Genomic DNA, 15,587 nt, shown 5'->3' on the forward strand with positions numbered 1-15,587 from the left:
CTTGAAGTTCAATGTGTTACATTTCATTTTGATCTGTGAATATGTATCCACTGGCCTAGGGTAGGATGCTACCGCAATGCCATGTCCAATGTCTATGAAAATGTGAATAATAATTCTAAACCTGCTCAGTTCAAAATATTGTGTAATTTACCTTTTTCATTTGCTCAATAATGAAACATCAAATCTTTCCTTAAATTGAGACCATTGGGTACTCGTGTTTGAAGCCTGTATATCCAGAAGGCCTCTCTAGTGTGTGTCTTATATTTGATGTCCCCTCCTCTTTTGGGTGTGTGAATTTTTTCAATAGCATAGCATCTGAAACTGTTGGTTGATCGATTGTGTTGGTGTACAAAATGCTTTGCTGCGTTTGATATGTTAAGTATATTTGGGTTACGGATATATCCTAGATGTTCAAGAATTCTGTTTTTTAATTTCCGGTTGGTACACCCAATATATTTGAGATTGCATTCTATGCACTCTATGGTGTATATTACCGAGTCTGAGTTGCAATTTATGTAATTTCTGATGGTGAATGTAGTGGTATTTGTAGAATCTTGGAATATTTTGGTTGGGGTTGCATATTGACAGACCTTACAGGGTTTTTGGCCACATTTATAGAACCCCTTATGTTCTAGCCAGATTTTGTTTCACAATCGATTAAAAAGGACTATGGATTAAAGCATTTAATGTCAATGGCCATTCTAAGCTGAATGTGCCTCCTCTCGTCGGATCGCAGAAGTTACTCAGCTTAAGTCCTTGCTAGTACCAGTGTGGGAGACTGTCTGGGAATACGTGGTGCAGTTGCCTTTTTATTATGTCGTTTACATTTTGTTTCACAATCGATTAAAAAGCACTATGGATTAAAGCGTTTAATGTCAATGTCCATTCTAACCTTAATGTGCCTGCTCTTGTCAGATCGCAGAAATTACACAACTTAAGGCCTCGCTAGTACCAGTGTGGGAGACTGTCTGGGAATATGTGGTGCGGTTGACTTTTTATTATGTCATTTAGATTTTGTTTCACAATCGATTAAAAAGGACTATGGATTAAAGCATTTAATGTCAATGGCCATTCTAAGCTGAATGTGCCTCCTCTCGACGGATCGCAGAAGTTACTCAGCTTAAGTCCTTGCTAGTACCAGTGTGGGAGACTGTCTGGGAATACGTGGTGCAGTTGACTTTTTATTATGTCGTTTACATTTTGTTTCACAATCGATTAAAAAGGACTATGGATTAACACATTTAATGTCAATGGCCATTCTAAGCTGAATGTGCGTGCTCTCGTCAGATCGCAGAAGTTACACAGCTTAAAGAGGCTCTGTCACCAGATTTTGCAACCCCTATCTGCTATTGCAGCAGATCGGCGCTGCAATGTAGATTACAGTAACGTTTTTATTTTTAAAAAACGAGCATTTTTGGCCAAGTTATGACCATTTTCGTATTTATGCAAATGAGGCTTGCAAAAGTACAACTGGGCGTGTTGAAAAGTAAAAGTACAACTGGGCGTGTATTATGTGCGTACATCGGGGCGTGTTTACTACTTTTACTAGCTGGGCTTTCTGATGAGAAGTATCATCCACTTCTCTTCAGAACGCCCAGCTTCTGGCAGTGCAGATCTGTGACGTCACTCACAGGTCCTGCATCGTGTCGGCACCAGAGGCTACAGTTGATTCTGCAGCAGCATCAGCGTTTGCAGGTAAGTAGCTACATCGACTTACCTGCAAACGTCGATGCTGCTGCAGAATCATCTGTAGCCTCTGGTGTCGGTGTCCTCGCTCGTCTGACACGATGCAGGACCTGTGAGTGACGACACAGCGTGATCTCTGGAGAACACGGCTGTGTCTGCACTGCCAGAAGCTGGGCGTTGTGAAGAGAAGTGGATGATACTTCTATGCACAACGCCCAGCTAGTAAAAGTAGTAAACACGCCCCGATGTACGCACATAATACACGCCCAGTTGTACTTTTACTTTTCAACACGCCCAGTTGTACTTTTGCAAGCCTCATTTGCATAAATACGAAAATGGTCATAACTTGGCCAAAAATGCTCGTTTTTAAAAAATAAAAACGTTACTGTAATCTACATTGCAGCGCCTATCTGCTGCAATAGCAGATAGGGGCTGCAAAATCTGGTGACAGAGCCTCTTTAAGGCCTCGCTAGTACCCGTGTGGGAGACTGTCTGGGAATCCGTGGTGCGGTTGACTTTTTATTATGTCGTTTAGATTTTGTTTCACATTCGATTAAAAAGGACTATGGATTAAAGCATTTAACGTCAATGGCCATTCTAAGCTGAATGTGCCTGCTCTCGTCAGATCGCAGAAGTTACACAGCTTAAGGCCTCGCTAGTACCAGTGTGGTAGACTGTCTGGGAATCCGTGGAGTGGTTGCCTTTTTATTATGTAGCTTAGATTTTGTTTCACATTCGATTAAAAAGGACTATGGATTAAAGCATTTAATGTCAATGGTCATTCTAAGCTAAATGTGCCTCCTCTCGTCTGATCGTAGAAGTTACACAGCTTAATCCCTCGCTAGTACCAGTGTGGGAGACTGTCTGGGAATACGATGTGTGGTTTAATTTTTATTATGTCGTTTAGATTTTGTTTCACAATCAATTAAAAAGGACTATGGGTTAAAGCATTTAATGTCAATGGCCATTCTAAGCTGAATGTGCCTGCTCTCGTCAAGTTACACAGCTAAAGGCCTCGCTAGTACCAGTGTGGGAGACTGTCTGGGAATCAGTGGTGCGGTTGCCTTTTTATTATGTTGTTTAGATTTTGTTTCGCAATCAATTAAAAAGGACTATGGATTAAAGCATTTAATGTCAATAGCCATTCTAAGCTGAATGTGCCTGCTCTCGTCGGATCGCAGAAGTTACTCAGCTTAAGGCCTCGCTAGTACCAGTGTGGGAGACTGTCTGGGAACCCGTGGTGCGGTTGCCTTTTTATTATGTCGGTTAGAGTTTGTTTCACAATCGATTAAAAAGGACTATGGATTAAAGCATTTGGTGTCAATGGCTAATCTATGATGAATGTGCCTGCCCTCGTCAGATCGCAGAACTTACACAGCTTAAGGCCTCGCTAATACCAGTGTGGGAGACTGTCTGGGAATCTGTGGTGTGGTTGAATTTTTATTATGTCGTTTAGATTTTGTTTCACAATCAATTAAAAAGGACTATGGACTAAAGCATTTAATGTCAATGGCCATTCTAAGCTGAATGTGCCTGCTCTCGTCAAGTTACACAGTTCAAGGCCTCGCTAGTTCCAGTGTGGGAGACTGTCTGGGAATCAGTGGAACGGTTGCCTATTTATTATGTCGTTTAGATTTAGTTTCACAATCGATTAAAAAGGACTATATATTAAAGCATTTAATGTCAATGGCCATTCTAAGCTGAATGTGCTTGCTCTCGTCGGATTGCAGAAGTTATACAGCTTAAGACCTCGCTAGTACTAGTTTTGGGAGACTGTCTTGGAATCCGTGGGGTGGTTGACTTTTTCTTATGTCGTTTAGATTTTGTTTCACAATCGATTAAAAAGGACTATCGATTAAAGCATTTAATGTCAATGGCCATTCTAAGCTGAATGTGCCTGCTCTCGTCAAGTTACACAGCTTAAGGCCTCGCTAGTACCAGTGTGGGAGACTGTCTGGGAATCAGTGGTGCGGTTACCTTTATATTATGTCGTTTAGATTTTGTTTCACAATCAATTAAAAAGGACTATGGATTAAAGCATTTAATGTCAATGGCCATTCTAAGCTGAATGTGCCTGCTCTCGTCGGATCGCAGAAGTTACTCAGCTTAAGGCCTCGCTAGTACCAGTGTGGGCGACTGTCTGGGAATTCGTGGTGCGGTTGACTTTTTATTATGTCGTTTAGATTTTGTTTCACAATCGATTAAAAAGGACTATGGATTAAAACATCTGATGTCAATGGCCATTCTAAGATGTATGTGCCTGCTCTTGTCAGATCGCAGAAGTTACACAGCTTAAGGCCTCGCTAGTACCAGTGTGGGAGACTGTCTGGGAACCCGTGGTGCGGTTGCCTTTTTATTATGTCGGTTAGATTTTGTTTCACAATCGATTAAAAAGGACTATGGATTAAAACATTTAAAGTCAATGGCCATTGTAACCTGAATGTGCCTGCTCTCGTCAGATCGCAAAAGTAACGCAGCCTAAGGCCTCGCTAGTATCAGTGTGGGAGACTGTCTGGGAACCCGTGGTGCAGTTGCCTTTTTATTATGTCGTTTAGATTTTGTTTCACAATCGATTAAAAAGGACTATGGATTAAAGCATTTAATGTCAAGGGCCATTCTAAGCTAAATGTGCCTGCTCTCGTCAAGTTACGCAGCTTAAGGCCTCGCTAGTACCAGTGTGGGAGACTCTCTGGGAATCAGTGGTGCGGTTAACTTTTTATTATGTCGTTTAGATTTTGTTTCACAATCAATTAAAAAGGACTATGGATTAAAGCATTTAATGTCAATGGCCATTCTAAGCTGAATGTGCCTGCTCTCGTCAGATCGCAGAAGTTACACAGCTCAAGGCCTCGCTAGTACCAGTGTGGTAGACTGGCTGGGAATCCGTGGTGCGGTTGGCTTCTTATTATGTCGTTTAGATTTTGTTTCACATTCGATTAAAAAGGACTATGGATTAAAGCGTTTAAAGTCAATGGCCATTCCAAGCTGAATGTGCCCGCTCTTGTCAGATCACAGAAGTTACACAGCTTAAGGCCTCGCTAGAATCAGTGTGGGAGACTGTCTGGGAATCCGTGGTGCGGTTGACTTTTTATTATGTCGTTTAGATTTTGTTTCACATTCGATTAAAAAGGACTATGGATTAAGACATTTACTGTCAATTGCCATTCTAAGCTGAATGTGCTTGCTCTCGTCAGATCACAGAAGTTACACAGCTTAAGGCCTTGCTAGTACCGGTGTGTGAGACTGTCTGGGAATCCGTGGTGCTAATGACTTTTTCTTATGTCGTTTAGATTTTGTTTCACATTCGATTAAAATGGACTAAGGATTAAAGAATTTAATTTCCATGGCCATTCTAAGCTGAATGTGCCTGCTCTCGTCAGATCGCAGACGTTACATAGCTTAAGGCCTCGCTAGTACCAGTGTGGGAGACTGGCTGGGAATCCGTGGTGCGGTTGACTTTTTATTATGTCGTTTGGATTTTGTTTCACAATCGATTAAAAAGGACTATGGATTAAAACATCTGATGTCAATGGCCATTCTGAGATGTATGTGCTTGGTCTCGTCAGATCGCAGAAGTTACACAGCTTAAGGCCTCGCTAGTACCAGTGTGGGAGACTGGCTGGGAATCCGTAGTGCGGTTGACTTTATATTATGTCGTTTAGATTTTGTTTCACAATCGATTAAAAAGAACTATGTATTAAAGCATTTAATGTCAATGGCCAGTCTAAGCTGAATGTGCCTGCTCTCGTCAAGTTACATAGCTTAAGGCCTCGCTAGTACCAGTGTGGGAGACTGTCTGGGAATCCGTGGTGCGGTTGACTTTTTATTATGTCGTTTAGATTTTTTTTCACATTCGATTAAAAAGGACTATGGATTAAAAAATTTAATGTCGATGGCCATTCTAAGCTGAATGTGCCTGCTCTCGTCAGATCGAAGAAGTTGCACAGCTTAAGGCCTCGCTAGTACCAGTGTGGGAGACTGTCTGGGAATCCGTGGTGCGGTTGACTTTTTATTATGTCGTTTAGATTTTTTTTCACATTCGATTAAAAAGGACTATGGATTAAAAAATTTAATGTCGATGGCCATTCTAAGCTGAATGTGCCTGCTCTTGTCAGATTACAGAAGTTACACAGCTTAGGCCTCGCTAGTACCAGTGTGGGAGACTGTCTGGGAATCAGTGGTGCGGTTGCCTTTTTATTATGTCGTTTAGATTTTGTTTCGCAATCAATTAAAAAGGACTATGGATTAAAGCATTTAATGTCAATGGCCATTCTAAGCTGAATGTTCCTCCTCTCGTCGGATCGCAGAAGTTACTCAGCTTAAGGCCTCGCTAGTACCAGTGTGGGAGACTGGCTGGGAACTCGTGGTGCAGTTGCCTTTTTATTATGTCGGTTAGATTTTGTTTCACAATCGATTAAAAAGGACTATGGATTAAAACATTTGGTGTCAATGGCCATTCTAAGCTGAATGTGCCTGCTCTTGTCAGATCGCAGAAATTACACAACTTAAGGCCTCGCTAGTACCAGCGTGGGAGACTGTCTAGGAATCTGTGGTGCGGTTGACTTTTATTATGTCGTTTAGAATTTGTTTCACAATCGATTAAAAAGGACTATGGATTAAAGCATTTAAAGTGAATGGCCATTGTAAGCTGAATGTGCCTCCTCTCGTCGGATCGCAGAAGTTACTCAGCTTAAGTCCTTGCTAGTACCAGTGTGGGAGACTGTCTGGGAATACGTGGTGCGGTTGACTTTTTATTATGTAGTTTACATTTTGTTTCACAATCGATTAAAAAGGACTATGGATTAGCACGTTTAATGTCAATGGCCATTCTAAGCTGAATGTGCGTGCACTCGTCAGATCGCAGAAGTTACACAGCTTTAGGCCTCGCTAGTACCCGTGTGGGAGACTGTCTGGGAATCCGTGGTGCGGTTGACTTTTTATTATGTCGTTTAGATTTTGTTTCACATTCGATTAAAAAGGACTATGGATTAAAGCATTTAATGTCAATGGCCTTTCTAAGCTGAATGTGCCTGATCTCGTCAGATCGCAAAAGTTACACAGCTTAAGGCCTCACTAGTACCAGTGTGGGAGACTGTCTGGGAAACCGTGGAGTGGTTGCCTTTTTATTATGTAGTTTAGATTTTGTTTCACATTCGATTAAAAAGGACTATGGATTGAAGCGTTTAATGTCAATAGCCATTCTAAGCTAAATGTGCCTCCTCTCGTAGGATCGCAGAAGTTACTCAGCTTAAGTCCTTGCTAGTACCAGTGTGGGAGACTGTCTGGGAATACGTGGTGCAGTTGACTTTTTATTATGTCGTTTACATTTTGTTTCACAATCGATTAAAAAGGACTATGGATTAACACGTTTAATGTCAATGGCCATTCTAAGCGGAATGTGCCTGATCTCGTCAGATTGCAGAAGTTACACAGCTTAAGGCCTCGCTAGTACCAGTGTGGGAGACTGACTGGGAATCCGTGGTTCGGTTGACTTTTATTATGTCGTTTAGATTTTGTTTCACAATCGATTAAAAAGGACTATGGATTAAAGCACTTAATGTCAAAGGCCATTCTAAGCTGAATGTGCCTGCTCTCGTCAGATCGCAGAAGGTACACAGCTTAAGGCCTCGCTAGTACCAGTGAGGTAGACTGGCTGGGAATCCGTGGTGCGGTTGGCTTCTTATTATGTCGTTTAGATTTTGTTTCACATTCGATTAAAAAGGACTATGGATTAAAGTTTTTAATGTCAATGGCCATTCTAAGCTGAATGTGCCTGCTCTCGTCAGATCGCAGAAGGTACACAGCTTAAGGCCTCGCTAGTACCAGTGAGGTAGACTGGCTGGGAATCCGTGGTGCGGTTGGCTTTTTATTATGTCGTTTAGATTTTGTTTCACAATCGATTAAAAAGGACTATTGATTAAAGCATTTAATGTCAATGGCCATTCTAAGATGAATGTGCCTGTTCTTGTCAGATCGCAGAAGTTACACAGCTTAAGCCCTCGCTAGTACCAGTGTGGGAGACTGTCTGGGAATCCGTTGTGTGGTTGACTTTTTATTATGTCGTTTAGAATTTGTTTCGCAATCGATTAAACAGGACTATTGATTAAAGCATTTAAAGTTAATTGCCATTCCAAGCTGAATGTGCCTGCTCTCGTCAGATCGCAGAAGTTACACGGTTTCAGGCCTCGCTTGTACAGGTGTGGGAGGCTGTCTGGGAATCCGAGGTGCGGTTGCCTTTTTATTATGTCATTTAGATTTTGTTTCACAATCGATTAAAAAGGGCTATGGATTAATGCATTTAATGTCAATGGCCATTCTAAGCTGAATGTTCCTGCTCTCATCAGATCTCAGAAGTTACACAGCTTAAGTCCTCGCTAGTACCAGTGTGGGAGACTGTCTGGGAATCCGTGATGTGGTTGACTTATTATTATGTGGTTTAGATTTTGTTTCACAATCGATTAAAAAGGACTACGGTTTAAAGCATTTAAAGTCAATGGCCATTCTAAGCTGAATGTCCCTGCTCTTGTCAAATCGCAGAAGTTACACAGCTTAAGGCATCGCTAGTACCACTGTGGGAGACTGTCTGGGAATCCGCTGTGCAGTTGACTTTTTATTATGTTGTTTAGATTTTGTTTCACATTCGATTAAAAAGGACTATGGATTAAAACATTTAATGTCAATGGCCATTCTAAGCTGAATGTGCCTGCTCTCGTCAGATCGCGGATGTAACGCCGCTTAAGTCCTCGCTAGTACCAGTGTGGGAGACTGTCTGGGAATCTGTGGTGCGGTTGACTTTTTATTATGACGTTTAGATTATGTTTCACAATCGATTAAAAAGGACTATGATTAAAGCATTTATTGTCAAAGGCCATTCTAAGCTAAATGTTCCTGCACTCGTCAGATCGCAGAAGTTGCACATGCTTAAGGCCTCGCTAGTACCAGTGTGGGAGACTGTCTGGGAATCCGTGGTGCAGTTGTCCTTTTATTATGTCCTTTAGATTTTGTTTCACAATCGATTAAAAAGGACTATGGATTAGAGCATTTAATGTCAATGGCCTTTCTAAGCTGAATGTGCCTGCTCTCGTCATGTCACAGAATTTACACAGGTTAAGGCCTCGCTAGTGCCAGTGTGGAAGACTCTCTGGGAATCAGTGGTGCGGTTGACTTTTTATTATGTAGTTTAGATTTTGTTTCACAATCGATTAAATCAGGACTATGGATTAAAACATTTAATGTCAATGGCCATTCTAAGCTGAATGTGCCTGCTCTCATCAGAGTGCAGAAGTTACACAGCTTAAGGCCTCGCTAGTACCTGTGTGGGAGACTGTCTGGGAATCAGTGTTGCGGTTGACTTTTTATTATGTAGTTTAGATTTTGTTTCACAATCGATTAAAAAGGACTATGGATTAAAGCATTTAATGTCAATTGCCATTCTAAGCTCAATGTGACTGCTTTCGTCAGATGGCAGAAGTTACACAGCTTAAGGCCTCGCTAGTACCAGTGTGGGAGACTGTCTGGGAATCTGCGGTGCAGTTGCCTTTTTATTATGTAGTTTAGATTTTGTTTCACAATCGATTAAAAAGGACTATGGATTAAAGTATTTAATGTCAATGACCATTCTAAGCTGAATGTGGCTGCTCTTGTCAAGTTACACAGCTTAAAGCCTCGCTAGTGCGAGTATGGAAGACTGTCTGGGAATACGTGGTGCGGTTGCCTTTTTATTATGTGGTTTAGATTTTGTTTCACAATCGATTAAAAAGGACTATGGATTAAAGCATTTAATGTCAAGGGCCATTCTAAGCTAAATGTGCCTGCTCTCGTCAGATCGCAGAAGTTACACAGCTTAAGGCCTCGCTAGTACCAGTGTGGGAGACTGTCTGGGAATCCGCGGTGCGGTTGATTTTTTATTATGTCGTTTAGATTTTGTTTCACAATCGATTAAAAAGGACTATGGATTAATGCATTTTAAGTCAATGGCCATTCTAAGATGAATGTGCCTGCTCTCGACTTATCGCAGAAATTACACAGCTTAAGGCCTCGCTAGTACCAGTGTGGGAGGCTGTCTGGGAATCCGTGGTGCGGTTGACTTTTAATTATCTTGTTTAGATTTTGTTTCACAATCGATTAAAAATTACTATGGGTTAAAGCATTTATTGTCAATGGCCATTCTAAGCTGGACGTGCGTGCTCTCGTCAGATCGCAGAAGTTACACAGATTAAGGCCTCGCTAGTACAAGTGTGGGAGACTGTCTGGGAATCCGTGGTGCGGTTGACTTTTTATTATGTCGTTTAGATTTTGTTTCACAATCGATTAGAAAGGACTATGGATTAAAGCATTTAATGTCAATGGCCATTCTAAGCTGAATGTGCCTGCTTTCGTTAGTTCGCAGAAGTTACACAGATTAAGGTCTCGCTAGTTCCAGTGTGGCAGACTGTCTGGGAATACGTGGTGCGGTTGACTTTTTATTATGTCGTTTAGATTTTGTTTCACAATCGATTAAAAAGGACTATGGATTAAAGCATTTAATGTGAATGGCCATTCTAAGCTGAATGTGCCTGCTTTCGTCAGATGGCAGAAGTTACACAGCTTAAGGCCTCGCTAGTACCAGTGTGGGAGACTGTCTGGGAATCTGCGGTGCAGTTGCCTTTTTATTATGTAGTTTAGATTTTGTTTCACAATCGATTAAAAAGGACTATGGATTAAAGCATTTAATGTCAATGGCCATTCTAAGCTGAATGTGGCTGCTCTTGTCAAGTTACACAGCTTAAAGTCTCGCTAGTGCGAGTATGGAAGACTGTCTGTTACTACGTGGTGCGGTTGACTTTTTATTATGTGGTTTAGATTTTGTTTCACAATCGATTAAAAAGGACTATGGATTAAAGCATTAAAGCATTTAAGGTCAAGGGCCATTCTAAGCTAAATGTGCCTGCTCTCGTCAGATCGCAGAAATTACACAGCTTAAGGCCTCGCTAGTACCAGTGTGGGAGACTGTCTGGGAATCCGCGGTGCGGTTGATTTTTTATTATGTCGTTTAGATTTTGTTTCACAATCGATTAAAAAGGACTATGGATTAATGCATTTTAAGTCAATGGCCATTCTAAGATGAATGTGCCTGCTCTCGACTTATCGCAGAAATTACACAGCTTAAGGCCTCGCTAGTACCAGTGTGGGAGACTGTCTGGGAATCCGTGGTGCGGTTGACTTTTAATTATGTTGTTTAGATTTTGTTTCACAATCGATTAAAAATTACTATGGGTTAAAGCATTTAATGTCAATGGCCATTCTAAGCTGAATGTGCCTGCTCTTGTTAAGTTACACAGCTTAAGTCCTTGCTAGTACCAGTGTGGGAGACTGTCTGGGAATCAGTGGTGCGGTTGACTTTTTATTATATCATTTAGATTATGTTTCACAATCGATTAAAAAGGACTATGGATAAAAGCATTTATTGTCAATGGCCATTCTAAGCTGAACGTGCGTGCTCTCGTCAGATCGCAGAAGTTACACAGATTAAGGCCTCGCTAGTACAAGTGTGGGAGACTGTCTGGGAATCCGTGGTGCGGTTGACTTTTTATTATGTCGTTTAGATTTTGTTTCACAATCGATTAGAAAGGACTATGGATTAAAGCATTTAGTGTCAAAGGACTTTCTAAGCTGAATGTGCCTGCTCTCGTCAGGACGCAGAAGATACAAAGCTTAAGGCTTCGCCTGTACCAGTGTGGGAGACTGTCTGGGAATCCATGGTACGGATGCCTTTTTATTATGTCGTTTAGATTTTGTTTCACATTAGATTAAAAAGGACTATGGATTAAAGCATTTAATGTCAATGGCCATTCTAAGCCGAATGTACCTGCTCTCGTCAGTTCGCAGATGTTACACAGCTTAAGCCCTCGCTAATACCATTGTGGGAGCCTGTCTGGGAATCCGTGGTGCGGTTGACTTTTCATTATGTCGTTTAGATTTTGTTTCACATTCGATTAAAAAGGACTATGGATTAAAGCATTTAATGTCATTGGCCATTCTAAGCTGAATGTGCCTGCTCTCGTCAGATCGCAGAAATTACACAGCTTAAGTCCTCGATAGTACCAGTGTGGGAGACTGTCTGGGAATCAGTGGAGCGGTTGAATTTTTATGATGTCGTTTAGATTTTGTTTCACAATCGATTAAAAAGGACTATGGATTAATGCAGTTAATGTCAATGGCCATTCTAAGCGGAATGTGCCTGCTCTTGTCATATCTCAGGAGCTACACAGCTGAAGGCCTCACTAGTACCAGTGTGCGAGACTGTCTGGGAATACGTGGTGCAGTTGACTTTTTATTATGTCGTTTAGATTTTGTTTCACCATCGATTAAAAAGGACAATGGATTAAAATATTTAATGTCAATGGCCATTCTAAGCTGAATGTGTCTGCTCTCGTCAGATTGCAGAAGTTACACAGCTTAAGGCCTTGCTAGTACCAGTGTGGGAGACTGTCTCGGAATCCGTGGTGCGGTTGTCTTTTAATTATGTCGTTTAGAATTTGTTTCACAATCGATTAAAAAGGACTATGGGTTAAAGCATTTAATGTCAATGGCCTTTCTAAGCTGAATGTGCCTGCTCCCGTCATATCGCAGAAGTTACACAGATTAAGGCCTCACTAGTTTCATTGTGGGAGACTGTCAGGGAATACGTGGTGCGGTTGCCTTTTTATTATGTCGTTTAGATTTTGTTTCACATTCGATTAAAAAGGACTATGGATTAAAGAATTTAATGTCAATGGCCATTCCAAGCTGAATGTGCCCGCTCTTGTCAGATCACAGAAGTTACACAGCTTAAGGCCTCGCTAGTATCAGTGTGGGAGACTGTCTGGGAATCCGTGGTGCGGTTGACTTTTTATTATGTCGTTTAGATTTTGTTTCACATTCGATTAAAAAGGACTATGGATTAAAACATTTACTGTCAATGGCCATTCTAAGCTGAATGTGCTTGCTCTCGTCAGATCACAGAAGTTACACAGCTTAAGGCCTCGCTAGTACCAGTGTGTGAGACTGTCTGGGAATCCGTGTTGCGGTTGAATTTTTCTTATGTCGTTTAGATTTTGTAACAAAATCGATTAAAAAGGACTATGGATTAAAGCATTTAATGTCAATGGCAATTCTAAGCTGAATGTGCCTGCTCTCGTCTGATCGCAGAAGTTACACTGCTTAAGGCTTTGCTAGTACCAGTGTGGGAGACTGTCTGGGAATCAGTGGTGTGGTTGAATTTTTATTATGTCGTTTAGATTTTGTTTCACAATCAATTAAAAAGGACTATGGATTAAAGCATTTAATGTCAATGGCCATTCTAAGCTGAATGTGCCTGCTCTCGTCAAGTTACACAGTTTTAAGGCCTCGCTAGTGTCAGTGTGGAAGACTGTCTGGGAATCCATGGTGTGGTTGACTTTTTATTATGTCGTTTAGATTATGTTTCACAATAGATTAAAAAGAACTATGGATTAAAGCATTTAATGTGAATGGCCATTCTAAGCTGAATGTGTCTGCTCTCGTCAGATCGCAGAAGTTACACAGCTTAAGGCCTCGCTAGTACCGGTGTTGGAGACTGTCTGGGAATCTGAGGTGCGGTTGACTTTTTATTATGTCGTTTAGATTTTGTTTCACATTCGATTAAAAAGGACTATGGATTAAAGCATTTAATGTCAATGGCCATTCTAAGCTGACTGTGCCTGCTCTCGTCAGATCGCAGAACTTACACAGTTTAAGGCCTCGCTAGTACCCGTGTGGGAGACTGTCTGGGAATCAGTGTTGCGGTTGCCTTTTTATTATGTCGTTTAGATTATGTTTCACAATCGATTAAAAAGGACTATGGATTAAAGCATTTAATGTCAATGGCCAATCTAAGCTGAATGTGCATGCTCTCGTCAGTTCGCAGAAGTTACACAGATTAAGGCCTCGATAGTTCCAGTGTGGCAGACTGTCTGGCAATACGTGGTGCGGTTGTCTTTTTATTATGTCGTTTAGATTTTGTTTCACAATCGATTAAAAAGGACTTTGGATTAAAGCATTTAAAGTCAATCGCCATTCTAAGCTGAATGTGCCTGCTCTCGTCAGATCGCAGAAGTTACACAGCTTAAGGCCTCGCTAGTACCAGTGTGGGAGACTGTCTGGGAATCTGCGGTGCAGTTGACTTTTTATTATGTCGTTCAGATTTTGTTTCACAATCGATTAAAAAGGTCTTTGGATTAAAGCATTTAATGTCAATGGCCATTCTAAGCTGAATGTGCCTGCTCTTGTCAAGTTACACAGCTTAAGTCCTTGCTAGTGCCAGTATGGAAGACTGTCTGGGAATCAGTGGTGCGGTTGACTTTTTATTATGTCGTTTAGATTTTGTTTCACATTCGATTAAAAAGGACTATGGATAAAAGCATTTAATGTCAATGGCCATTCTGAGCTGAATGTACCTGCTCTCGTCAGATCGCAGAAGTTGCACAGTTTAAGGCCTCGCTAGTACCAGTGTGGGAGACTGTCTGGGAATCCGAGGTGCGGTTGACTTTTTATTATGTCGTTTAGATTTTGTTTCACATTCGATTAAAAAGGACTATGTATTAAAGCATTTAATGTCAATGGCCATTCTAAGCCGAATGTGCCTGCTCTAGTCAGATCGCAGAAGTTACACAGTTTAAGGCCTCACTAGTACCAGTGTGGGAGACTGTCTGGGAATCCGTGGTGTGGTTGACTTTTTATTATGTCGTTTAGATTTTGTTTCACAATCGATTAAAAAGAACTATGGATTAAAGCATTTAATGTCAATGGCCATTCTAAGCTGAATGTGCCTGCTCTCGTCAGATCGCAGACGTTACATAGCTTAAGGCCTCGCTAGTACCAGTGTGGGAGACTGGCTGGGAATCCGTGGTGCGGTTGACTTTTTATTATGTCGTTTGGATTTTGTTTCACAATCAATTAAAAAGGACTATGGATTAAAGCATTTAATGTCAATGGCCATTCTAAACTGAATGTGCCTGCTCTCGTCAAGTTGCACAGCTTAAGCCCTCGCTAGTACCAGTGTGGGAGACTGTCTGGGAGTCAGTGATGCGGTTGACTTTTTATTATGTCGTTTAGATTTTGTTTCACAATCGATTAAAAAGGACTATGGAATAAAGCATTTAATGTCAATGGCCATTCTAAGCTGAATGTGCCTGCTCTTGTCAGATCGCAGAAGTTACACAGCTTAAGGCCTCGCTAGTACGAGTGTGGGAGACTGTCTGGGAATCCGTGGTGCAGTTGACCTTTTATTATGTCGTTTAGATTTTGTAACAAAATCGATTAAAAAGGACTATGGATTAAAGCATTTAATGTCAATGGCAATTCTAAGCTGAATGTGCCTGCTCTCGTCTGATCGCAGAAGTTACACTGCTTAAGGCTTCGCTAGTACCAGTGTGGGAGACTGTCTGGGAATCAGTGGTGTGGTTGAATTTTTATTATGTCGTTTAGATTTTGTTTCACAATCAATTAAAAAGGACTATGGATTAAAGCATTTAATGTCAATGGCCATTCTAAGCTGAATGTGCCTGCTCTAGTCAAGTTACACAGTTTTAAGGCCTCGCTAGTGTCAGTGTGGAAGACTGTCTGGGAATCCATGGTGTGGTTGACTTTTTATTATGTCGTTTAGATTATGTTTCACAATAGATTAAAAAGAACTATGGATTAAACCATTTAATTTCAAAGGCCATTCTAAGCTGAATGTGCCTGCTCTCGTCAGATCGCAGAAGTTACACAGATTAAGGCCTCGTTAGTACCAGTGTTGGAGCCTGTCTGGGAATCCGTGGTGCGGTTGACTTTTATGTCGTTTAGATTTTGTTTCACAATCGATTAAAAAGGACTATGGATTAAAGCATTTATTGTCAATGGCCATCTTAAACTGAATGTAC

General features: G+C 41.2%; 13 pseudogenes; all 13 read left to right on the plus strand.

Annotated features, from left to right (window-relative positions):
- The first annotated feature begins 2,270 nt into the window (after nucleotides 1-2,270).
- Nucleotides 2,271-2,389, plus strand: LOC142674149 (5S ribosomal RNA; annotated as a pseudogene).
- A 430-nt stretch (nucleotides 2,390-2,819) lies between these two features.
- Nucleotides 2,820-2,938, plus strand: LOC142673668 (5S ribosomal RNA; annotated as a pseudogene).
- Nucleotides 2,939-3,732: 794 nt separating this feature from the next.
- On the plus strand, nucleotides 3,733-3,851 carry LOC142673179 (5S ribosomal RNA; annotated as a pseudogene).
- Nucleotides 3,852-4,467: 616 nt separating this feature from the next.
- Nucleotides 4,468-4,586, plus strand: LOC142673631 (5S ribosomal RNA; annotated as a pseudogene).
- A 1,916-nt stretch (nucleotides 4,587-6,502) lies between these two features.
- On the plus strand, nucleotides 6,503-6,621 carry LOC142673835 (5S ribosomal RNA; annotated as a pseudogene).
- Nucleotides 6,622-9,469: 2,848 nt separating this feature from the next.
- On the plus strand, nucleotides 9,470-9,588 carry LOC142673900 (5S ribosomal RNA; annotated as a pseudogene).
- A 253-nt stretch (nucleotides 9,589-9,841) lies between these two features.
- Nucleotides 9,842-9,960, plus strand: LOC142674141 (5S ribosomal RNA; annotated as a pseudogene).
- A 624-nt stretch (nucleotides 9,961-10,584) lies between these two features.
- On the plus strand, nucleotides 10,585-10,703 carry LOC142673863 (5S ribosomal RNA; annotated as a pseudogene).
- A 430-nt stretch (nucleotides 10,704-11,133) lies between these two features.
- LOC142674140 (5S ribosomal RNA) lies at nucleotides 11,134-11,252 on the plus strand (annotated as a pseudogene).
- Nucleotides 11,253-13,729: 2,477 nt separating this feature from the next.
- LOC142673253 (5S ribosomal RNA) lies at nucleotides 13,730-13,848 on the plus strand (annotated as a pseudogene).
- Nucleotides 13,849-14,092: 244 nt separating this feature from the next.
- On the plus strand, nucleotides 14,093-14,211 carry LOC142673440 (5S ribosomal RNA; annotated as a pseudogene).
- Nucleotides 14,212-14,464: 253 nt separating this feature from the next.
- LOC142673681 (5S ribosomal RNA) lies at nucleotides 14,465-14,583 on the plus strand (annotated as a pseudogene).
- Nucleotides 14,584-14,827: 244 nt separating this feature from the next.
- On the plus strand, nucleotides 14,828-14,946 carry LOC142673654 (5S ribosomal RNA; annotated as a pseudogene).
- The last annotated feature ends 641 nt before the right edge of the window (nucleotides 14,947-15,587 follow it).

The sequence above is a fragment of the Rhinoderma darwinii genome (genome assembly GCF_050947455.1).
Source record: "Rhinoderma darwinii isolate aRhiDar2 chromosome 1 unlocalized genomic scaffold, aRhiDar2.hap1 SUPER_1_unloc_5, whole genome shotgun sequence".
Lineage (NCBI taxonomy): Eukaryota > Metazoa > Chordata > Amphibia > Anura > Rhinodermatidae > Rhinoderma > Rhinoderma darwinii.